This window comes from Pezoporus wallicus, unplaced genomic scaffold (genome assembly GCF_028554395.1).
Source record: "Pezoporus wallicus isolate ANWC-B61680 ecotype Strahan unplaced genomic scaffold, APGP_CSIRO_Pwel_v1 contig_5352, whole genome shotgun sequence".
NCBI classification, from domain to species: Eukaryota; Metazoa; Chordata; class Aves; order Psittaciformes; family Psittacidae; genus Pezoporus; species Pezoporus wallicus.
This window is the reverse complement of record NW_026639660.1, coordinates 1993449-2019377: the sequence shown is the minus strand read 5'-3', so window position 1 is coordinate 2019377 and position 25929 is coordinate 1993449. Positions and strand designations below refer to the sequence as shown.

General features: G+C 40.0%; 1 long non-coding RNA gene across 1 annotated transcript in view; it reads right to left on the bottom strand.

Moving 5' to 3' along the window:
- Positions 1 to 13744, bottom strand: part of LOC130602510 (uncharacterized) — a 38073-nt gene extending 24329 nt beyond the window's left edge. Inside the window, exon 1 of the long non-coding RNA XR_008972920.1 lies at positions 13664 to 13744. This is a non-coding gene — a long non-coding RNA (uncharacterized LOC130602510). The remainder of the gene's footprint in view (positions 1 to 13663) is intronic.
- Between the last annotated feature and the right edge of the window lie 12185 nt (positions 13745 to 25929).

The window sequence follows — 25929 nt, the reverse complement described above, 5'->3', positions numbered from 1 at the left end:
CTAGATCTCTAGGCTACAATAAAACACCTTTGTCCCCAAATGCCTTTCTAAGTCAGCTTCTTCATCTGTAACACTGAGGATTACATTACACAGCAAGGATTATGTTGTGTTTATGTCTCTGTTACTTCACATGAGCATGCCAATTAATACTTGGCATAATACTGAACACATGGTGTGTGTTCAGGTAAGTTTGGTGAATGGTTTCCTGGAGTAGTTTACTGTGGAAAGGTTTACATAAAGCAAGTATCAGTCACTAAAATCTAAAGCTGATTAGGAGGATAGAAGGAAAAATTCTGATACATTTGGATGCATTTCTATTGATCCTTCGTTGTAGTTGTGCATGACAAGGTCATCTCTGGATGCATTCACATGGGTATCTAGGAGAGAATTAGCTTTGCAGCAGCATGCACTATGGTAACAAGAGTTACTATACTGTTTCTGCAACATGCAAACAGTATACAGCCTTTTGCAAAAAGAAAGCAGATGTGAACATGTGAACAATGGATCAACTCATCTATTTCTTCCACCTTAATGGCTTCAGACAAGAAAGTTGGATTGGGTTCAGGGTTTTGTCTTATTTTGTGTTTGGATTTTTATTTTAGTTTTTTATTTTTGCCTATGCTCCTCATCTGCATTAGAGTATCCTTTCTCTTTACTGTTCTTCCCTATGTCCCGATGTCTTGACATTCTTCCTTTTCTTATCATTCCCCAAATGGTCTCCACATTCTCCATTTCTGTTTATTTATGCTTTCAACAACAGTTAATTGAAGTCTCAAGTAAATTCTCCTTTCCTTACCCATCCCTACTATTTAGTGATGTTTGCCTCATCTCTAAAACTCCCCAAGCAGTCTATACTTCATAGAACCATAGAATGATAGAATAGTTAGGGTTGGAAAGGACCTTAAGATCATCTAGTTCCAACCCCTCTGCCAACGGCAGGGGCACCTCACACTAAAGCATGTCACCCAAGGCTCTGTCCAACCTGGCCTTGAACACCAAGGATGGAGCATTCACAACCTCCCTGGGCTACCCATTCCATTCCAGTGCCTCACCACCCTAACAGGAAAGAATTTCCTCGTTACAGCTAATCTAAACATCCTCTGTTTAAGTTTGCACCCGTTTTCCCTTGTCTGTCACTACAGTCCCTAATGAAGAGTCCCTCCCCAGCATCCCTATAGGCCCCCTTCAGATACTGGAAGGCTGCTATGAGGTCTCCACGCAGCCTTCTCTTCTCCAGGCTGAACAGCCCCAACTTTCTCAGCCTGTCTTCATATAGGAGGTGCTCCAGTCCCCTGATCATCCTCTTGGCCCTCCTCTGCACTTGTTCCAACAGTTCCATATCCTTTTTATGTTGAAGACACCAGAACTGCACACAAAACTCCAAGTGAGGTCTCACAAGAGCAGAGTAGAGGGGCAGGATCACCTCCTTTGACCTGCTGCTCACGCTCCTTTTGATGCAGCCCAGGATACGGTTGGCTTTCTGGGCTGCGAGCCCAATTGAAGCCAGCTCATGTTCAGTTTCTCATCAACCAACACCCCCAAAACCTTCTCCACAGGGCTGCTCTGAATCTCTTCTCTGCCCAACCTGTAGCTGTGCCTGGGATTCCTCTGACCCAGGTGCAGGACCTTGCACTTGGCATGGTTAAACTTCATGAGGCTGGCATCAGCCCACCTCACAAGTGTGTCAAGGTTCCTCTGGATGGCATTCCTTCCTTCCAGGGTATCAACCGAACCACACAGCTTGGTGTCTTCAGCAAACTTGCTGAGGGCGCACTCAATCCCCCTGTCCATGTCAGCGACAAAGATGTTGAACAAGACCGGTCCCAACACCGATCCCTAAGGGACACCACTCATTACTGGTCTCCAGATGGACATTGAGCCGTTGACCACAACTCTTTGTGTGCGGCCATCCAGCCAGTTCTTTATCCACCGAGTGGTCCATCCATCAAATTGATGTCTCTCCAATTTAGAGACAAGGATGTTGTGCGGGACAGTGTCAAATGCTTTGCACAAGTCCAGATAGATGACCTCAACTGCTCTACCCCTGTCCATCAGTTCTGTAGCCCCATCACAGAAGGCCACCAAATTGGTCAGGCAGGATTTCCCCTTAGTGAAGCCATGCTGGCTGTCACCAAGCACCTTGCTGTTTTTCATGTGCCTTAGCATGCCTTCCAGGAGAATCTGCTCCAAGATTTTGCCAGGCACAGAGGTGAGACTGACTGGTCTGTAGTTCCCCACATTGTCCATTTTTCATTCCTTTAAAATGGGGGTTATATTTCCCTTTTTCCAGTCATCAGGAACTTCACCTGACTGCCATGATTTTTCAAATATGATGGCCAGCGGCTTAGCAACTTCATTTGCCAGCTCCTTCAGGACCCACGGATGGATCTCATCAGGACCCACGGAATTGTGCACGTTCAGGTTTTTAAGATGGTCTCGAGCTATATTCTTTCCTACAGTGGGCCCAAGGTCTTCATTCTCACAGTCCCTGCATCTGCCTTCCAAGACTTGGGTGGTGTGGTCAGAGCATTTGCCAGTGAAGACTGAGGCAAAGAAGTCATTAAGAACCTCAGCCTTCTCCAAATCCAGAGTAGCCAGTTCTCCTGAGAGCTTTCTGAAGGGGGCCTGTGTTGTCCCTTATATGTCTTTTATTCACTGCGTACCTATACAATCCCTTCCTGTTATCTTTAACATCCCTAGCCAAGTTTATTTCTAACTGAGCCTTAGCTTTCCTAACCTGGTTCCTAGCTTCCCAGACAACATCCCTGTACTCTTCCCATGCCACCTGTCCTTGCTTCCACCTTTTGTAAGCCTCTTTTTTCATTTGAATTTTCCTCAGCAGCTCCTTATCCATCCAAGGAGGTCTCCTGGCCCTCCTGCTGCATTTCCTTCAAGTTGGGATGCAACACTCCTGAACTCATAGTAGGTGATCCTTGAATATCGACCAACAGTCTTCAGCCCCCTTGTCCTCTAAGGCTATATCCCATGGAACCTTAATAAGCAGGTTCCCGAAGAGGCCAAAGTCTGCCCTCTTGAAGTCCAGGGCAGTGAGCTTGCTGCATGCTCTTCTTACTGTCCTGAGGATCTCAAATTCAACCATCTCATGGTCGCTGCAACCAAGGCTGCCCTAGAACGTCTCATTTCCAACGAGCCCTTCCCTGTTGGTGAGCCCGAGGTCAAGCATGGCACCTCTCCTTGTCGGCTCCTGTATTACTTGAAGAAGGAAGTTGTCTTCCACACAATCGAGGAACCTCCTGGATTGCTTGTGCCGGGCCGTACTGTCCTTCCAACAGATGTCAGGGTGGTTGAAGTCCCCCATGAGAACAAGGGCCTGCGAGCATGAGGCTTTTCCTATCTGTCTGTAGAGTGCTTCATCCATATTCCTCTTGTTCACGTGGTCTGTAACAGATCCCCACAATAATGTCTCCCATCACTGTTCTTCCTTTAGCCCTGACTCACAGATTCTCTGCCTGCTCACCTGTCCCCAGACAGAGTTCCATACTCTCCAGCCTATCCCTAACATAAAGAGCAACTCCCCCTCCCCATTTGCCAGGCCTGTCTTTTCTAAAGAGCCTGTAACCTCCCATTCCAACACTCCAGTCATAGGAGCCATCCCACCATGTTTCTGTGATGCCTATTATATCATACCCCCGTAGACATGCACACGCCTCTAATTCTTCTTGTTTGTTCCCCATGCTACGGGCGTTTGTATAGAGGCATCCAAATGAAGCCGGCTCATTGGCTGGAGCATCTGGAATATCTCTACATTACTTCGAGCATTTATTATAGGTGCTGGCAACTGACTGGGTGTGTTGGGATGGAATGATGCCCCCCTCGCCCAGCACATCTAGTTTAAAGCATTCTTGACCAGCCTGGCAAGCCTCCTACCAAAAGACCAGCTCCACCAGCCCCCAGTAGACCTGGCCTCCTAAATTGAGGCCCATGTTGTAGATACTTAAACCCCTGACTACGGCACCAACCCCTGAATATGGCACCATTTATGCTAGTGTTGTATTAGACCACTTCTAACTAAACTTTCATAACCCTCTCACTCTCCTATGTTTTTTCTTCCTAGTTCTACTGTCTTTGAACCCCTCCTTTCTACCCTAAATATAGTGAATAGTTTCTATTCCTTGTTTTCAGTTTCCTATTCCTTGTCTGACATTGTTTCCATGGTTTTCCACCCTTCTTTCAAGCTGTCTTAAGGCTGTCATGCCTATTTTTCCCTGCTCTTCCTTGCTGTCACTTCTGGTCCTCCATTCCTCTTTCAAAACACTGTGTATCTCATACTTTTTTCTGCCTCGCTGTTGTCTCCTGTCAGTTCTGGTTATGTATCGTGTGCTCTCACAATGGGCACATGTTGGAAATAAGACATTTTGAGGAGACTGACGCCTCTGAGGACTGGTGCTGGATGTAACCTTTTGATTCAATAATCAGGATGAACATGAACACATCCCATGAACACATCCTTGTGTGAGAGGTGGATTTCCCTGTCCTGTACAATTTTGTTCATGTATCAGTATTAAAGCATTTCCTAGGCCACTAACCTCACTCCAACCTTATTCCAGTCCTGCAAAATGTCAAACAGATCCTGAGCCATATGCAGGCTGAAGCACTGCAATGGGTGCCCTTGCATTTCCCATCCATGATTTATGCTGCTGGGCTACTGCTTCTTATTTAGTGTGCTAGGCTTTTGAATCTGAAGTAGACAGATTTCTATAATGAGACCAACTATTATAAGCTTAATTCTAACAAGCAATTTTTATTCAAACTTTCTGTCAGTCATCACCTAAAGAAATTTAAAGAGTATTGAACTCATGATGAAGTATCTAAGTCCAAATTTAAAGCAATGACAATCTGAAAGCAGTGTATCCTTGCCTTTTGTATTGAAGACTACAGTGTGCCAAAAAGGACATCAGATTCTGCACACTGATAAGCCAGCCTGAGTCTATGCAGTTTCCTTTCTTATGGCAGGAGTCTTTGCCTGCTGAACACATACTTAAAAACAATATACCTGATTTTTAATTACTGTATTGAAAGACTAATTCTGTTCCTCTGCTTTGAGGAAAGTATTTCCCCAGTGACAGATCAGTGGATCTTCCATAAAAAGATGCACAAGTGTATGTGGGCTAAGCTACAGATTTCCTTTCATCAGTTCATAAGGACAGCATACTCTGACACATCTAGCAGAAAGCTGAAATTGCCTCACAAAATTTGGAAGCGTTGTCATCACTGGGTAGATTTAGCCATGTTCCACAGTCAACAAAGTAGTTGATTGGTTTCTGTGTCCTTAAAATATATTTTACACAACCTGTCACTTACTTAAAAAAATTGGATTTCAATTATCCTAACAAGGGAGAGTTTTCTCAGCTGAAGGGAGCTTTAAAAGGTGAAGCATTTCTTTTCTGTTCATGACTGCCAGAATTACTCTTCCCTGAAGCTGCTTTTGGCTGAAGTTCCTGTTGTAACAGATCTGTGGACCATATTATGAGAAGAAAGGTCAGATAAGCACTGATAGGTTTTTCAGTGTACTTGAGTATAACAGTAATAACTATGAGATTGTAACCTGGTGAGCTAGACTTTGTGCAGTTGCCAGATACAGGAAAGTTTGTTCTGTTCAACTTTTGTTTCATTTAATTCTTCTCTCTAGTTTCTAACATAATCAACATTGCTTTCCTTAACATAATCTTGTTTCATGAATTGTTACTGAAGCAGTCTGCTCCAAGGCAATGTAAATGAACTTATGACCTCTGGGGGTCAGAGAAGGGAGGTAAAAGACACTTGGCCTGCAGCATTCTGCCAAAGATATGAAGCTAGAATGTTGCCAAGATGCTGGCAAGAGTCAGTTAGTACATAAAGCAAGACCAAATACTGACAGGTGTCAAGAAGACTTCTCTTTTACAATGTCAATATTTTTGTTTTACTTTGTAAAAATATTTGCCCTCAGCTATTCTGCAATCAGTATTATTAGAAACACATTTTCGTGTGATAGAAAGAATCACGGCCAGCGGTGGTTATTTCAGTAAAATGTGTTTCACTTAATTTGGACACACATAATTGGGACAGATGCTTTACTGCAAAAGCTTCTAGAGAATCAATTAATGACAGTACATAGAAAAGTTTGGGACTTAATTAAGACAGTAGTCACAAGATTTTCTTAATAAGGTGTGTTTGGCCACTGCCATGGGTTTATGTGGTGTTTAACCAGGTGTTAAATGCATGAAATACTAAATTTCAATCTTTTCATAGAAACATTGCCAAACAAAGATTTAAAGAAGAACAATAAATGAAATTCAAGATTATTGTTCTTATTTTCTTTAGCACTTTGTTTCATTCTAAACCTGCTCCCTTTTGTGTGGGTTTCAGTGTCAGGTCCAGGAAACAGTATGAATTTCCATTTGCGTATGTGAATGTCAACATTATAAAAAAGATAATTTCCTGAATAAGCTAGGGTCCTGGAGGGCAGCAGGCTTCCACATCCTGGAAGGTCACATGTGCCATTCCATTTATGTTGTTTAACTCTAATGTCCCAGTTCCAAGCCTCAAATTGCTCTGGAGTCCAGATGAATGTGCAAGCTAAATTATTCAAAATTACTGAAACACCATTCAAACAGCTTTTTCTAGCAGTAGCTGTTTTCGAGTGAGGATTAGGAGTGCAGTTTTATATGAAGGAAAGTCAGCCCATAAATTCTGCCCCTGGTACCCAAAGGACAGGGACACATTTGTTTCCTTCCATGGGACTTCCACCAGAAACTGCAGTGAGTGCTAGTCAGTGAATGTCGTGGTTCAAGCTCTGTCAGTCACGCAGTCTCGCTCGCTCACTCTCCCCCTTCTTCCTTGCCCCCCGCTCCCAGAGGGATGGGGAGGAGAATCGAAAGAATGTAACTAACTCCCACGTGTTGAGATAAGAACAGTCCAGTACCTAAGGTATAACACAAACCACTACTGCTACCACCAGTAATGATAATGATAAGGGAAATAACAAGGGAAGAGAATACAATACCACTCGCCAATCGAGCCCAACCAAGCAGTGAATGTCCTTCAGGTAACTCTGTTACATCCCAGGCATGATGTTCTGTGGTATGGAATACTTCTTTGGTCAGTTTGGGTCAGGTGTCCTGTCTCTGCTTCCTCCCAGCTTCTCCTCCTCCCTGGCAGAGCATGAGACTCAGAAAGTCCTTGGTCAGACTAAATATTTGAGCACTAACTAAAAACATCAGTGTTATCAGCGCTGTTCCCAGGCCGAAAGTTGAAACCACAGCTCTGCACCAGCTACCAAGAAGGAATAAAAATGACTGCTACTGCTGAACCCAGGACAGTGAAATTTAAGGTCCTTAACCATTTTCAATGAGGCTTTCCCAAACTGTTTAAAAGTAAAATACGCACTTTATCATTGCTGCATATTTATATTTGCAGATGCTATCTACACAAGAAAGCTATTTCCTCTGTACAGCTTAAGATGAAAATTCAAACTGATGGAAAGACAACTTCTGCTTTCTAAGCAAATAACTTGTTTTATTTTTTAACATGTTATTTGATTTAGTTTGTTCATTTTGAGGACAGCTGACAGAAAAGTTGTTCTAAAATTTAATGACTGTAAGAAAAGTCCACAACTAGACTGGTGTAACTGAGAGCAAATGTTCTTTGTTTTCAGCCTCACAAAGGATAGCACAATAAGTTAAAACTGGGAATTCTTGTATGTCCTGTGGCAAAAGTGCTCAAGGACACTGCTAGGGAATATTTGAGAAAATACAGGAATTTCAGATGAGAGACGATTCTTCAGGTTTCTGCTAAAGTACATAAAGTTAAATCTTTTGCTCTCTGTATGCAGTACATGTTCTTTTCAAGGCCTTTGGATGTCTAAACACAGGGGTATGCTCCTAAGATACTCCTGGTGTTGTGAATTCATTCTTAGTGAAATGAATCCTCAGAAACCATAAGAGGCAGCTAGAAAGAATCTTTTAAAATACAAAACTGTATAGTACTGAAGAATATGATCACATTTATTAGTGAGAAACTGGGCTTCTCCCTTCTTGTTTGTCTTGGGGAAAACACAGACCTTCAAAGGCAACTTACTTTTTCTCCTCACCTTGATACTCTCAGCTCCATAGAGTGCTTGAGCCTGCTCTAGTGATGCAGAAGAGAGTTAGAAAGAGACACTCCCATTTCTTTGCAGAGCAAGGACCCTAAGAATGAATGTTTTCCCATTCAGCTGTGAGCAAAACTCAGAAAACTGGAAGGCAGAGCTATCAATCTCAGGATGCTTTGACAATCATCCTGCTTTGCACAGTCTGGAAAATCTAGTTGCAATAGGAGAAGACAGGATGGAGGAACAAGCTTGTATGAGTTACGGATGTGAGCTGTCTTCACATGTACTCAGCTTTTCTAGGAACTGAAGGAGCCACTACCATTAATTCTGGCCTGTATAGTCCCCATCTGGAGCTGAACTGTTTTATTGAGATAACTAGGGTAATCTCCCAAGGCTGTAGAATAAGAGTAGAAGTAGGAAGCAGCTGAAGACATCAACAGAAGACAGAGATCAAATCTCTGTCTTCCATGTGAAGACTCCTCCTCCATGTGAAGCCAGCTTTGTCCCTATAGTCATCATTATATACCCATAGAAGAGCTTTCCATACACGTGATAATGGGGCATACTCTTGAGGCCTCCCACCTTTTCTATTTTTACAAGTTAGATCTGCAGCCCTCATCTCAGTTTATGTATAGAAAATGTGACCCTTCATGCCTTTCAAACCAATACACAAAGCAGCTATATTTGGACAGGAGCATAACTGGAGAAGTGTCCAACAAAGTGTGCCAGTAGAACTCTAGCACATTTCCTATTTTAACAGTCTGTAATTTGAGTGTTTGTTCTTGAGTGCCTTAAAATTATGCCAATTTCTAGAGATTAGAGTCTATACTAAGTACTCTCCATGAACAGTATACAGTGGATCTCTGTTTTAGTTGGAATAAGGTATATATTTGAACTGACTGCTCATTGCTTGAAAAAGCTATTCAGCCAGCTATAAAAATTGTGGTTTTGACGTGGGAATGTTCTGTGGCATTGTTTTACATAGCAGTGGTTGAATCTGAAACTTTAGATTCTCTTTGGACACTTCAGCTGTGATGTGGTTTGAACTGGAGTACCCAAGGTTCTCTTTGATTCCCTACCAAGGGAGAAGTAAAATATTATTGCATGTTTTTGATGTCCAGAGATGTCTATGTTACTTTCTCTGCAGAAACGCCTTGTTATGTTGCAGGTATTACCTTCCTGGTAAGTAATGATCATTAATTTATTTTTATGGTGCAGGAAATAAAATTGAAGGAGTCAAGATTATAAACTTGAACTGAGTCTAAATCACTCATTGGAAAACATTTCTGTTCACAGGCCGAGTGGTGATGAAATGTTAGTAAAAGTCTCTTATTAATCCTATTTCATATACTGACTCAAAACACAATCAGGTGTATATCCCAAGACCTGCTTCAGGCAATGCAGCTAGAAATTAGATAAAATAATAAGCATTTTGGTTGCTGTACACTATATACAGCCTAAGTGTTCTTTGAATAAGTTAAAGTTCTTGAAAAATGTAGATGTAATGTTGATGTATTACTAAAAATCTTTATGTGCATGGGTGGGTTACCTCGCTCCTTAAAAAGTAATGCTGCCTCCTGGCAGAAGAAATAAATCAGTAAATTCAGCTTCTTAATTTACATGACCATCTAGAACTTGAGAAAGACTACAGAAACACATGTACCAAAACACTCTGATTTTATGATCTAATTATTTTGACAAATAGATATATTGCTGGTTCAGGGAGTCTGATGTGGTGCAATTGTTGCTGCAGATTAAGTTCACAAGGCAGTGAGTGTTTTTCAGACCATATTATTCACCATTCACTGTTAACACAAATTGGCTTAATTTCAGCTAGTGGGGAATCGTTTACTAGCTTTCCCTCATATGTAATTGGAAATTTATAACGAAAGATGTATATTTTCAGCTGAGTTTTTACATTTTCATTGCATTTGAATTAGACATTTTTGACCCATGCATGAGCATTAGCTGCAAAAAGGATGATCTGAGTTTTTAGAGTAGACTGTGGAAAATTATGGAACTGCTAAACTCCATTTCTGACTGGTTTTAGATGAATTGAGGAAGTTTCTTTTGGAGTTTTGCTTAAGTAAGTCCCATAGGATTTGGATTAGTTTGCCTGTCTTCAGTAAGAACAACAGTGTAACTATGGTTTGTTCTTAGCCTGTCACAACACAAATGGCCTCTTGAAACAAAGATCTACAATGTCAACTTTGGTATGCTGTAAGAGTATGGACTTCAACTTTGCTTAGTCAAGAACATTATAAAAAAAAAACTGCAGATAGAAGGAAAAAAAGCAGAGACTTTATAATGAAAAGACTCAGCTGTTTAAAAATAGATTGAGTCCTATGTGATCATTTTCTAAAAAATAAGCTGTAACAGTTATATTTTTTAAAATAAAATAATTCTGCTGTGCAACTTTTCCTTTATTCCAGCAGAATGGTGTCATGTTGAATTTCATTGCTGACCCTGGAAAGCATCTTAGGTGGCAATGGAAAGATCAAGGCCAATGTCAAATTTTTCTAGTTTATGTTTCTCCAATGCTTTCAGAGTTTGGAGGCAAGATGAAGTCTGACTGGATTGAGGGTATTATATTCCCACATAGGTCTCATGGAGAAATTTCTTGGGACTAAGAAAATTATGAAAGAAATAATCCCTTATTCTTTCTGGCTAAGCATAAGATGTGCATATGTGAAATACAACTCATGCAAGGCTTTTAAAAATCTCTTATTTCAGACTGATACTTATGACTCTGGAGGATATCCTCAAATAATGAAATTGCTATTAGCAAAAGACCCTCTTCCCCTGGATCACATGAATGCCACTGTGCTGTGCTGAAAGAAGAAAATAAGAATGTATTATTTCATTTAACGGCAGAATGAAAGCTGGAACTGGTTTCATATTTTTCCCCGTATTTTCTTTTCCGCACTCAGTCATATCTGCATGGCTGATGGTTAACAGTGTGCTTTTCTTCTATGTGAGGAAGCATTTGTTATTGCTTGCTCACTATTTTCCATAGCAACACAATGTCTCTGTTTAAGATCCAGTAGAGATGAGCAAACAGAAAAGCCTTTAAGAAGCAGTTGTAGAAGAAGCTAAATTAAACTTAACTCTTTCAGGTTAACTGTGCAGTCATTATTTATTCTGGTATTAAAAATGTCTTGCTGAGGCCCAGAATGCCCTCAATCTCTAAGTGCAGTAATAGCCATATTGGGCCAGATCTGCTGTCATAGCACATCTCTGCCAGCATGGGTAGCGTTTCCTACAGAACAAAAAAAGCAGGGCAGGCATGACATGACGAATGCCCTGCTATACCCTATCCCTTCTTCCATCCCCGAGTTCCTATAAGCTGCAGCTGAGGAACTTTCTTGACTAGAAGAGCTGTCTGTTTTTAAATGTAGGCACATACAAAGTGATTATATTGAAAATAATTGTATCCTTTATTTACTCCACTAATGGCAAGGGACAAATCGTAGTCTGTTAGTTTGCACACTGCATTCATGGAACATGTAAGAAAAACAAGGCACAAACCTGAGATGGGAATGGGACACTACCTGAAAGGTCCAAATAATTTATTGAAAAATTTTAAACCACAGAATAAGTATGGAAGCGCATCTCTGTAGAATCCTTTTTCTTACCATATACTATGTTATCTCCCTGGTGATAGCAATAGTAGCTAAGAACAACAGAGGCAGGTAAAGAGCGTTACCTGATCAGTCTTTCCTGTCATTGCAAAAGATTTTGAGCTGAACAAACCATTCACCAGCACTGCCAGCTCTCATAAACTTTGTTCTAAGTCCTTCCATATAAGAACAGTGCTTTAAGTCCTAAGTCCTGGAGTAATTTGCTATGTTGTAATTTCTGCCCTTTTACATTCCTTTCGCTTAAGTTTATATCCCTCCTGACTGCACAGAAAACCTTGAAAACACAAATGCTAAAGCCTAAGAACATAACAGAACAAATGAAAAGAATTATCTATTTTCAGCTCCCATGGTAATCAAGCCAAACCCAGATCACGTGAGCCTTGTTCAGACAGGCCTGCCAATATCTCACAGAGTTGCTTGACCTGCTAAAAACGCTCCATCTCTGCATCAGCCTGGCCTTTTTCTTCAGTGTCTGTCCAGCCAAGCATGCTGCCCTTACTTTGACAACAGAAAACATCCTAAAGTAGTCATGTACTTAGTCTTCACTTTAGAAAATAAAGAATTGCTATTGCTTTGAAAATAACATTTAAAATGAACGTTTGCTGATCTCTGACTGCTCATCAGCAGCTCTTGGGTTTATAAAATTAATTTTCTATTTAACAGAGATAAATCTGGATTGCAAGCAGAATGCTCCATCATTGCAAACCATATGGAGGTGGTTTGCAAATACTAGTGAAACACGCACTGCGAGAACAGCAGTGCTCTGGTGAAAAGGGCATTGAGTACATCAGGACACAAACAAATGCGAAGTCTAAGCAAAACAGTATCTTTTTGTCACCTTCATGTAAACTGACCTTAGAAACTCTCATTTCTGGTTTTAGTCACCTTTATATTTGTGGTTAGTTTCATCACCAGACCCACACAACTGAGTAGCAGCCATTTTACACATGACTTAAAGCTACTGTATTGTATCAAAGTGTATATGTAGGATATTATAATTAAGATTTTTCTCTGCTACCACAAAAATTTGGTTATAGATGCTTTCAGATACTATTAATCAACCTTAATATGTCCAGTCATAGAATTATGAAAATATCAAGGGATAGTGGATGATAATATAGTATTTTCACCTCAAATACATTAAGTTAATGGAAGCAACAGAATGACACAGAATAAGTAGCAGCACAAAAACAGAGTAGGGAGAAAACAAAAAGTACCCAGGAAGGTAGGTCTTTAATTTAAGTGTGCAACAGCAATAGAACAGAAGCAAGAAGACACACAGAAAAGCACGCTGCAATGTGTGCAAATTCTATTTTCACAGTCCAATCTGACAGTCTTTCTGTAATAGCTATGTGCATAGCAGGGGATGGTTTTTTGAGTCGTAAGTTATACAACCATATGTTTTTTGTAATAACTGCTATTTTTTTTACTCACAGGTCAATGTAATAAACATAAAATAAAAATAACCCCCCGAAGTCTGAATCAATTTCTGAATTTTTTTTTTTGCATTTGGCTGAGTCTATCATTAAAATCCAGACACATTCCTTTCCCTTACATTTATATCCCTCATGACTGCATAGAGTACTTCAAATCCTATGTGATATCAAGTCTGTCAGCTTACCACTCATGAGATCTGAACAACTTTAATCTTTCAAGCATCCATTCACAGATCTAATGGGCACGTGCACCAGCTGCAGAAATAGGGGTGTTTTTGCTGTATGGTAAAATGCAGCTCTCACTGCTAGCATGCCTCAGCCATGCCCTGGGGCAGCAGCCCAGGGATGCGATGCGGCAGCAGGCTCCTGTGTGAGCCCTCAGCTGGGTCACACAGGGCAGAGATGAAGCGACAACATCCACAGCATTCAAAAGATAATGAAGGAAAGGAGAACATAAATTCAAAGGAATAATAAAAAAATATTTTAAATATTCTTACCACCATGCTGTCTTCCAGGGGCTCCTGCTTCTCCTTTTGAGGTTGCCAGGCTTTGGGGCTGCCTTTTCTCCCTCAGCCACCACACGCTGTCTGTAGGGCAAAACCCAAGGTCTCAGCTGCTGGGGCAGAGGGTGAGGCTCTCCACAGGGAGCTGCGCCCAGGCCGCCGGGGTTGGCCACTAATGGCTGGGCTGCAGTGGCCCTGCTGTCCCCTCTGTGGCCTCCACAATGGTGGGGCTGTCTCCAAGAATGGGGCTGCTCTGGAGCCGCCTCTACTTCGCCTCAAGTGTGCAGGAAGGAGCGAGTGATACACACAGGGCCCTCACAGAGCGGGAGCCCTGACAGAAACCCTCTGCTCCTCCGTCTCCTTGCTTCGGTTAGCCCCAGCTTCTCCAGGCTCCCACTCCTCTGCTGCCTTCAGGATCCGCAACAGGTCTCCTCTTTTCAAAGTGTGACATGTATTTATTACACTCTGATTCAAACTTCAGTGTATGTTTTCAGAGGGCACAGCAGGCTGATCTAAAGCTCACTGCCACCAAAGGGGAATGAACGCTTTACCCACCTCCTCTCCCCTCCACACTGTCAGCCTGGGGCTTGTGAGAGCCCTTCTTATGTGCCAATCCTGTTGGCTAAAATAGCAAAAAAAAAACCAAACCCAAACACAACACCCCCAAAAACAATCATTGAAAAATTAAATATGTCTCTGCCAATCACAGCAGGGCCCAGAGTGTGACAGAGCAGGCGTAGGAAAGCATGCACAACCAGTAGCAAGAAGAGTGGGAAGTGGAGGGAAAAGAGGATTAAGTCTCCTCTTGCCATGTTTGATCAGTGTATTGAATTTCAGTCTTTGTTTTATTTTAACTCTGAAGCCCACATATACCAGCCTGGCATTGCCAGGCCTTTCCCCTCAGTCACTGTTATGTGCTAATCAAGTGCTGGCACCATTCTGGGACCTGGCTCAAGCAGCCATCTTTGCTCCTCTCACTGCTCAAAAGAGCTATCAGCAGTGAGTTTTCTCCTTTCTAAGATAAAAAAGTTTCCTAGGACACGAATTACTTTTATGATATTTAGGAACTGATTTGACCATTAAGATACAATGACTGAAATGCAGCCTGAGCCCCTTTCATAAATGAAAGTGCCACAGTGCCTAAATGTGTACATCCCCAAGGTTTTGTTCAGAGAAACATCCTTCTAAAGTGTAATGTTAGCTTCTCCTGTGCAAGCTAACACACTCATGCAAATGCATGTAACTTTTCAAAAATGGGATGTGAACATTTTTCTTAAAAATCACATCATAAAACCATGAGAAAAAATGTGCAGAAAAAAAAGCATTATAATCTGCATATGGATGAATCTGGTGGCATTATCTAATAATGTGTTCATATTGACATAATCTTGGAAAGCTCTCTTGGGTGTGATACAATTCAGTAACTAATGGAATCTAACTTTTTATGCCTCTCTAGAAAACTGGAGAGAGCTAATCTTTCACTTTTTATCACTCTTATCCCTCTTCCCACCCCACAGACAAAATGGTTTTCATCAGTGCTGAAGGTATATTGAAGAGTTGCTAGTATAAAGACATAGGCATAACAAAATGCAGTGATTGAAGTTTAAACTGACAAATTTTAAACAGGAAATAAAAAATGTTTTCAATGTTGAGTTATGGAACTACTAGAGCAGTTTACCACAGGCATGGAAAACTCGGCGTGTTTTGCAATCAAATTTGAATTGGCTGTCTTTCTTTATAAAATGATATTTTCTTGTGAAGTTTTTGGTAACCATGGAAATTGACAGATAAGATAGGCAAGAGGTTAGGTCAGGCCAGACCACTATAACCACCCCTTTTTACTACAAACCATGGTTATCATCCTCTGTACACACCAAGCCGCAGGCTGATTGCCTTCCAGACAAGCAGTATGTTTTCTAACAAAGTTGACTTTACAGCTGAAGCTGGAGTGCTCCTTCCCTAATTCCACTGATGAGTTGATGGCCTGCAGAGAGCTGTGAATTTGGAGGATACTCTGCAGTTAAGGCCAAATACAGTTCACCTTACATGACTATGAATTTTAGAGAAAGTAATCAGCCTGGGTAATGTAAGTGGTATACAGTCATGCATCTTTGCTTTCCAGTTTCATTTAGTACTGGCCACTTCCAAAAGAGCATTGGGAAAATCTTTTTTCCTATATTAGCAATTTCTCCAAAGAGCGAAGAGACAGATGTCATTGATTTTAATTTCACTAAGTGCATTCACTGTAATTATCCACTAGCTGGTGATCCTGTCCCTCTACTCTGCTCTTGTGAGACCTCACCTGGAGTATTGTGTGCAGTTCTGGTGTTCTCAACATAAAAAGGACGTGGAACTGTTGGAACAAGTGCAGAGGAGGGCCACGAGGATGATCAGGGGCTGGAACACCTCCTGTATAAAGACAGGCTGAGAAAGTTGGAGCTGTTCAGCCTGGAGAAGGCTGCATGGAGATCTCATAGCAGCCTTCCAGTATCTGGGGATGGACTATTCATTAGGGACTGTAGTGACAGACAAGAGAAAACGGGTTCAAACTTAAACAGGGGAAATTTAGATTGGATATAAGGAAGAAGTTCTTTACTGTAAGGGTGATGAGGCACTGGAATGGGTTGACCAGGGAAGTTGTGAACGCTCCATCCTTGGTGGTGTTCAAGGCCAGGTTAGGCAGAGCCTTGGGTGACATGGTTTAGTGTGAGGTGTCCCTGACTATGGCAGGGGGGTTGGAACTTGATGAGCTTAAGGTCCTTTCCAACCCTAATGATTCTATGATTCTACAATTCTATGTTACAAAAAAAAAAACAAACAACCAAACCAAACCAAAACCATAAACAAGAATTGAAACCTACCTTCAAAAAAACCTGACAAATGTCAAGTCCTGTAACCAGCAGACTTGAATAGCTGCATTTGTTATGGGATATTTTTTTGCCTAATGTCCAGCTAAGTGTTCAGAGGGAAATTTGATAGAAAAGAAACAGAAAAAATAAATATGCTGTAAACATCAGTAAGTAATGTAAAACTATAAAAGATTACTTAGCAACAGTAATGCAGTTAAATCAATATTCTGGCATCAGTGCTATGCATTTCAGGATGACAAGTTCTGGTATTTTCCAGACTCTTCCACCCTACAGCTGCCCATTAATTACCTTCATTTCTCAGCTGGCAGTACAAACAGGGTACAAATGTTTAGTCTGCTGCTTGTGTTAATATCTAGGAGCTGCAGTAGACAGAAGGTTTCCAGAACTCTGTATATAATCACCCTATGAAATTGCTTAGCTCTGATGTTTGCTAGCATTACCAGCATATTTTCTTTTTCTTACAAATAAAGTAATAGACAAAAATGTCTCAAACTAACAATAACTTGTGATCATTCTTAACAAAACCATTTCAGAGCAGAGCACTAATTCCACCTCAGTATCAGTTTTAGATGTGCTTATTTACAAGCTGCATGTTAGGATGCAGTTTTAGGACCAGACTGATTTACACAGTGGAACATTTGCGTAAGCCACCTTGTGTTCCCACCACATGAATAACAGTTTAGGAAGAAATGGAGGTCCATAAACTAGTATGTTCTGTAGGTCTTCTCAGGCAGTGAAGCAATAGCAGCATGAGACAAGAAGCACATTGAATGTTACTGCTGTGCTCCCACCAAGGGAAACAAACTTGATCCTAGGCATTGACTCACTTGGTCACTTGTTGGGGCAGAAAGCAAACCAGAGTATAAACATGCATGTGCACAAGAGCTTTCTGTCAAGCCTGGCATTTGATCAGGCTTCTGCATTGCCATGTAAACCAGTCAGTGCAATTCATCATCAAAACTCTGACTAGAGGTAGCATATCATTACTTTTCTGAAGTACCCATTTATTAGTGGCAGACAGTTCAACTTTGAGAGCAAAGAGCAACAGCTAGGACACTGTGTCAAAATTTCTATTGCCACTTTATTAGGAGGCACCCTCAGCCTGTTTGGTCACTCAGGCAGGACCATAACCCTGTCAGCATTCCTTGGACTACATCTTCTCTATGAGCATCATCATCAATGGCTCTTAATGCCACTTCTTTTTACCAGATAGGAGCTAACTGAATATATACAGGAGGGACTCAGCCCTGTTCCTTAAAAGACTTTCTCAGAGCATGACAGTGTGAATTTTTTTATTTACACTTGTTTTCTCAGGCTTTTTTTCTCACTGCAGCTGTAGAAAAGTGGTAATTCAATGACCTACTAACTTTTTCCACATAAAAAGCCAGCAGCAGCAGAACTGATGTATTAATGTAGTTTCTCCTATTGCAGTAGGCTGGCATGGATGTAACTGACAGATATGATAGCTACCCTGATCTTGCAGTGTTTTACAAATGTCACCTAGCATCAATAGATTTCTCATACACATGAAATTAAACTCAATATCAGTGGGACTGTAGTTTAAGTCAGGTCCAATAAAACTATAGGTCTGCATAGCAAAAGGAATATAAGTGGCCTTGCTGTCTGACCATGTACATACTTCATCTTGTTTATAAGAACTACTGAATACAGCAATAATGTGAGTTTACTTGTTTCTATACATTAATGGAATATGCTGAAGATTTCAATCTTCACTGTTGTTCCTTCCAGCTCGTGCTGAGGCAGCCTGCAGGTTTATACAGCTGAACTTTCCTAATTTATTTTATAGAGATTATTTTTTGTCAATGGAAATACAGATTAAACCTAAAATGATTTAAAATTGAAGCTAGAGACAAATGATGACAGCTGGTCCCCAGAGGGAGGGTTCAAGTCTCCAGGTCACAGATATGGGGAATTTCCTCTTTGTGTCTCAATGGCTGTTGCTAAGGAGACAACTTTTGCTTCAATAAGCCTGTGGGATGGATTAGTTGACATATATGCAATATTTCTGCTACTAAGACAGAAGTGAAGCACAATCTGTGGAGCTTTTGTCACAGAAGCCCCCTTACAAGGCCATTTTCAGCTACTATAATTGCTTCTACTGACCAAAGTTGGTAACCTCACCATTTTTCCTGTTTCCTTTGCAGTCATCTTCATTTCAGATGAGAAGGAAAATGTTGCTGTGAATGGCAAGGAGATGATACCTTACTACCAGCAGAAATCCAAGAAGAGCACAAGCTGTTTCCCTGGAACAGGTCCCCAGCTAGGCATAATCCTTCCATTGCAAGTTCAGCAGGTAATTGTTCTAAATTTAGCACCATCTGTATCTTTTCTAACAGTATTCTTTTACAGTAACAGGAGGTAGTACACATGAACCTGAGCTTAATTTACCCCGGATAGTGCTCCTGTATTACTGAATAATTTCAGTGGTGCTTCTAAATAGCACAAATAATTTGGCTTGGTTTAGAGCTTAAAATAACCATTTTTACATCTAACCTTTCAGCGTTCCAAGTTTTGATAATTTTATGTTTTTTTCACATGGACTTTAACATCAATAGATTTGACATTCACATCAGTTGTGTGACTGAGGTCGCAAGATTTCTGTTGTCCAATCCATTGTTTCCCCATGATGATCTTTCTATGAGATAAATTAATCTTGGCAAGTGTTTCCTAAAAAGGAGAAGAGAGAAGTTTCCACTGAGGACTACTGAGAATGAAAAGGTCATTTAAATCTGATATACTTTTTAAAGTTTTACTGTTATTGCTGTTTTGATTAGAAGTGTAGTGCTTTACCAAAATAGTTATTTGCAGGAAAGGCTGTTGGGTGAACACCCATTTGTAAATGTATTGACTGAAATAGCAAACACAGCTTCCAGAATAAGCTGTGTTTAAATAAGCATGTTTCATCTGCACTAAGGAAATTCTGTAAAACCTTGTAGCAGTAAAACTAGATAAGGCTCCCCCAGCAATCTATGGCTCATCTAGGAATAATAAACAATAAGCCATTCCCCTGTTCCCTGAACCTAACTTTACAAAACTGTTGTACAATATGGAGGAAGGGCAAAGGGAAGTTTTTATCAATGAGCTTCATGTTAAGTAGGTGGATGGCAAAAAGAATCCAGGAAGCCTTAGTCATTTCTTTTCAGTTCATTTAAGCTCTTTTATTTAGACAAATTGATGCTCAGTCTATAGGGAAGCAAAAATGGAGTATGGCAAGACTATGTAGAGCCCATGTGCTTAATTTCAATCATTTGTTATTTATAATTCTTTAAAGAGAGATTAAAATAACTTCTCTAAATACTCAATTCAATAAAGCAAATACATGTATTCACGTTTACATTTTACATATATTATTTACCAATTCTTTTAGAGGGGTGTGAACATTATTAACTTTTGAGTAAACAAGAGGCATAAACTAATTGATTCCTTGATGATCTTTTGCTTTGTACTTTTATGCTCTGAGGGAAGAAAACCAAATATTAAAGGTGGAATATGAAAGGTGCCAAACTCTGAAAAATGTTCCTCCTCTTTTACCAGCTACTATTCCTACTGCTGAGAAGGAACAGGTTCCAAAACAGGCAGGTAAATGAGAGCTAGTGACAAGTGGAAAAAAGTAAGGCTTATTTAAGGTGAGGGTGGCTGGTTTCCCAAGGTCAGAATTGAAGCAAGAAGACCTGGAAAATCTCCTGAAATGACCTAATGTGTCACAGTTTTCATGTCTTCTGTAAACTAAAAGGTAATTTTCATATTAACTTTTTTATTACTTTTTTATTTTGGAAGAAGGTGTAATAATATTCTGCAATACATTGTATTTTTATGGAGTATTTTTTTATAAAATCATCACCTCCTCAATGCTGAGCTAGTAGGAAAGAATGAAATTTCATTGCCATGTCACTTAGATCTATCACCTATCAACTCTGGTTTCTTCTCACTTAATTACTCATCTCAACCTAAACTATTTATATCTTAGAAATACTTGTTTTATTTTTCCCACTCAGAAGGAATGCAACTGGAACAAATTGAAAATAAAAGGAAAAACCCAAAGTTACTTCAAAATGAGTGAGCATGGAATTATTCTTCTGAAAACCTTTGAGCTTCTTGATAAATTATTAACACTTGAAAAAGCCTAAGTCATCAGAGATCTAACTGCAGACTTTTTGTACTGAACCTTTTTCCTTTTAAAGTTTTATAGTGAAAACACTGCTTTGTTCACAATGCATCAACTCTTTCTACTTGTAGAAATTATTTTGGAAGGCATCGTATTTTAAATATGAATTTCCAATTATTTTTCCACATTATTTCTTAGCTTCTGGGACTGTGCTTGCAGCCAATAATATACAACATGGCTTCATTTCTTTCAAAATTGGTATGTTTTACATCCTGAATGTTATTTAGTTTCTCTAACATAGTCTGAAGAACTTGAGCAATCCATGAAGCTGGGGCTTCCCAACACTAAATCAAAGTGAGTCATTAAGTTGCTTCCCACACATTTAAAGTTCCTAACACCTTCGCTATTCCTGTATTTGAAGTGCATGGAGAGCATTCTTTGCTAACACAGTATGACTTCAGCTAAGCTGTGACAGTTCTCAGTAACTGAGGATCTCTTGCTCAGTTGTCATATATTGCTATAATTCAACTTGTCTGCAATAATATTTGCATTACAGCTATTAAAACCCGTTAAAATTAACCCATGTGCAGGATTTCTGACTTTACCGAAGAGGATAACAAATAGAAGCTGTGATATTATAATATCTTACTGTTAACATCCATGCCATCCAGGCCCCAGGAAAGTCAAAAGGAGTTTTACTATTACTTCAGTTGACACCAAGTTTTTACCAGATTCTGCAACTAGATTTTTCCACCTTCACAATGGCATGAAAAAATTAGAAATTTTCTCAGAAAAGGAGAATTATAGCCACACAACACATTCATAGTTACTATTTCTAGAAGGATTGAGAGCTACCTCTGTGGAATGCATCCATTTGCCACAGTTCTGAGGATGACCTGCAGTGGTGGTTCAGCTGTACCAGATTCCAGCCATCCCAGGTCTGTGGGACCTCACAACACCTTACCAAAAAAGGATAACATGGAAACTGCACGAAAACTCTCTGAGATTTCTTGTCACCACAAATGTGCAGGAGGGGTGTAGCTAAGGTACATCCTTTTACTTCAAGAAGATTTACTGGTGACAACATCTCTGTGCTCCATAACAGACCTGCAGAGAGCCAACTATTTTGCTGCTACGGTCTGGGTCATGGTGCAGACTGGTGGGCAGCAAGACAGCATACAGTGCTAGTCATGGGTGGATCGTATCCAGGTCTATGGGGTCTTCCTTTCAAATGCAATGGCAGAACCCTCCCACTTTCTATCAAAGAAAAATCAACCACTGCTTTGTGAACAGCCAGCTGGAAGTGAGTGGGACACAAAGATGACCTTGTAACAAGAAGAGGGAAGCATTGTGGAAACATATCTAATTCACATAAGTGCTCCTCAACTTTTGAGTTCTTTCAAGCATTTCAGTGCTATTAGGCATCCAGATAACGTCTCCTTATGTCTAAGGCTGGATTTCCATTTCAGAAGTAGGCCTGACAGCAGTGATCTATAAATACAGGAATTCAGGATTATGTTGCCATAACACAGCTACAAATAAAAACACACACAGTGATGTGGCCTCTAACTGGTTCACCACATGGCAAGACTTATACTTAGCAACAAAAGCCAGCAGTAGCATCCCACTTCACTGTTTTGCATTCTGTAGTGGCTTCTCTTTTCATGCATGTTATAGGGAATCTCTAATGCTAATTGAGGCCCAGGACTCTAGCAGACTCTTCCAGTACAAATTGGGAAGTTTGGACACTAGTCAAATCACTTTTGGGAAACCGCATCATCATCTGTGTACAGGAAGGATGAACTTAAACTGGAGTGTTAGCAGAAAAGAGCTGGAAGGATCATTAGGGAATGAAAGGCCTTTTAAGAGATTTAGAGTAGCTTGTTTAGACTAGCAAAATGAAGATCGAGGGAGAAAATGGATGCTGTCGAGAAACATACTTGTGAAGAGGGGTAAACACGAGGAGGGAAAGCTATTTAGGGTAAAAGACAGCACTGGCACAAGAGTACAAACTGACCCTTAATGATTTTAGACAGGAAAAAACAAAGAGAAGGTTGCTGGAAGGGTGAAATGCTGATGCTATGACAACAGCAGTGGAAACTAAAGGTTTAAATGGAGTTTGACCTGGCTGTGAAAGGGTCTGTTATCATGGGACGTACTATGATGGGGGAGATTGATCTTGATAACTGTGATACTTCATGCAATTTTATCTTTTTAAGACCTAGTCTACAAACAAACATGTACTGAAATAACTCCAGTCATTGCCTCTCCAGCTGTGAGCAGGACCTTCACACAGCAGCTGCATTCCACAAGAACAATGAAATGAGTCCAGACTCCCCCATGAGCAAGGGAGACAAGGACTTGGCTTTACTACATGTGGAATGTGTTACTTGTAGAACTAAGGACACGCTTCAGATCTCACTGCATTCACAACTAAATATAAAACTAATTCACTCGATTTTCTACAGTAAGCTCTACAGGCACATAGTCACGTTCTGATTTTAATGATCTTTTTGTTATTTCCACAATTGGGGAGAGAGGGCAAGTGAGGAGAAAGTGTGGTTGTAATTTTTGTAACTGTTATCAAACGTTCATTTTTGAAACTTCTTTGAGAAACATAGCCAGGTGTCTAATGAAGGATTCTTCAGCCTTTCCTTAGAGCAGTTTCTTCTAGGATATGTGTTCTTAGAGATCTAACAAGCTTAGAGAAAGAATTTCAGAGCTACTCTAAGTTTTTCAGTGTTGTATTAATAAATAACTTGGGGAAAAAATCTTTACCTTTACATATGAGCAGGCTTATAACTGTTCCTAGAATTCTATTCCTACTATATCTGGAGATATATAACTTCTACATAACTTCTTAGACTCTCATTATGGCTTTGTATTCTCAAGCTATCAATGAAAGTCCCCTAGCCCTCTAGTCAGAACAAATAATATAAAGACAATCTGTCTTTTGTCTGTCCTATTGATGGAGAGAGACTCAGGTGTCCACTGGGCTTCCCCATTTCCACACAACATGGCAAGGCCTTGTTTGGGTGCGTGGCTTGTCTTAAAACGACTGACTCTTCTTCACAAGTCTTAGAAGCAAAGCATTAGAGCCACATCTCTTTATGGTCAGGTTTAGATTTGCTGGTTTTAAATTCCTTGTTATATTTTATCTGATCGGAAGAAACTGTTCATCTAGTACAATAAGTGCTTGCAGGCAGAATATAAAAGTATCAGTTATTCTTTTTCAGCATATTCAACTAATGCTTTGGGTAATCTTACCCAAAGATCTAAACTATTTATTTATAAAGTACAATAAAAAAATGATCTCTAGTGTAAAGCACTTACTGTAGGGAGGGTTTGGGCCAGCTGGATCTAGTACTGCAAATAAGAGAAGGGGAAAACAGTCCTATAAATGGATTAGATTAAGACAATTCATGACATCATCTCGAAATTCCTCCAAGATAAACATCAGGAATAAGTTACCATAGGAAACAAGTGGAGATTATCTGTGAGTTATCAAGAGGTACCTGATTCTTTCTGAGGAATACTGAATCATCTAATTCCAGAGTAGGATCCTGTCATGGTTACATTTCAGATCCCTGGTCTAAACAGGGCTGGATAGAAAAATTCCAAGGCCATCTATGTTATTACTGGAAATATAACTTGGGAGTCTGTGAAGAATTTCCCAACTCAGTATTCATTTCTGCATACACTTCTTGTGCTCTGGTGCTGTGATCAAGAGATGGTGGCCAGAAGAGATACACGCTTAGTATTTTACTATGACCTTGCTGCAAGGAACTGTGCGGAAGAGAAAGGGGGCAAATCCAGAACCACCAGAGCATTATAAACTTATGTAGCTTCCCACAGACAGCTCTATTTTCTGACTGCTTTCAGGCAACCACTCAGATCTATAGATAACATGTTTTAAAGTGATAATTATTCCTTCATTCCACAAGAGCTAAACTCTGCTTCACTGTAAAAATGATCTGTAGGATATCTAACAAGAAAATTCACAGAGCACCATGGACCCCACTTATCCTTAGGTCAGAACTACAGCTTTCAGTTTGTTAAACACTTTTACAGTAGAGAAATCCTAATTTCCTTGCACCTAATTTGTCCTGTGAGAATCCCTCATAGGTGTGACTTGTTCTGGCTTTATGGATGGATTTGCGTATCTCTTTGTTTCTTTTCTTTCTTTTCTTTATCAAGTCCGGACATTGCTGAATTTTACAGAATATGTGTGAAATCCTATCTAAAGCAACATCTTACATTGTGGAAAGAAGGAAAACCACCATAACTGTATCATATTTTGCTTTTCAAGGTATTATTTTTCATCTTAAGTTACGAATTCTTGGTTTATTTGTTAGAATATCTGAGGATATATACCAGTAGCACAGCTAAATGTAAAAAAAGGCTTCATACCTTTTTGAACTCTCCTACATCATACACACATTTGTAACTAGAAAAGCACTTATCTGCACAGGAAAACATGTTCAAAAGAAAGGTAGATTTAATTCAGAAATTCAGTTGAATGGATTATTGCATGAGTTTTAGATAGAAAATATCAAAGTTCAATATTTCAGATTGTGTGTCCTCCCTACTTTAACTCCATCGTGTACAGACATTTGCAGACATAAATGAAAAGACCTGGCTGATCTGAAGAGCTGGCATGTATTAAATAATAATTTTAATATAAATTTAATGCTGGTAGAAAGTGTAATTAATAAGAACAAGCAGGTGGAGATTGCAAAAACCAGTATATATCTACCTGCCTTGAATGAAGACCGGTGGAAGTTTACCCTGTCAATAGATTTTCCCCTAAAAGGAAACAGTTCACAGAATCAAAAAAAAATAGCCAAGCACAAGCCCAGTTGTACATATCTCTGCTTGACAGCCATGAACTTTTTACAAGATAGTTTAAATTATATCCTTAAGACATTTCCTAAAAAGGAAGCGATAGAATTGTCCACAGCAGATTAAAAGATGTGTTAAGAAATAATGAACAAACAATCTAAAATTGGACTCCATAGTATTTAAATTTATTTGCACTTAGAACACATCTGAATATCAAAACACTAAGGCAAATTCAGCATCAATTTATACTCTGCCTGACTTCCTGGACTTCAATGTGGAGTACAACAAAAGTACACAAGAACACAATTGGTCTGGCTTTTTAAAGAAATGACATCTGAAAATCTCACTAGGGTTTTGTATGTGTGTGAGATCCTAAAGTACTTTTGGATACCTTGGTCTGTTTCAGTCAGAGTTGATGGACA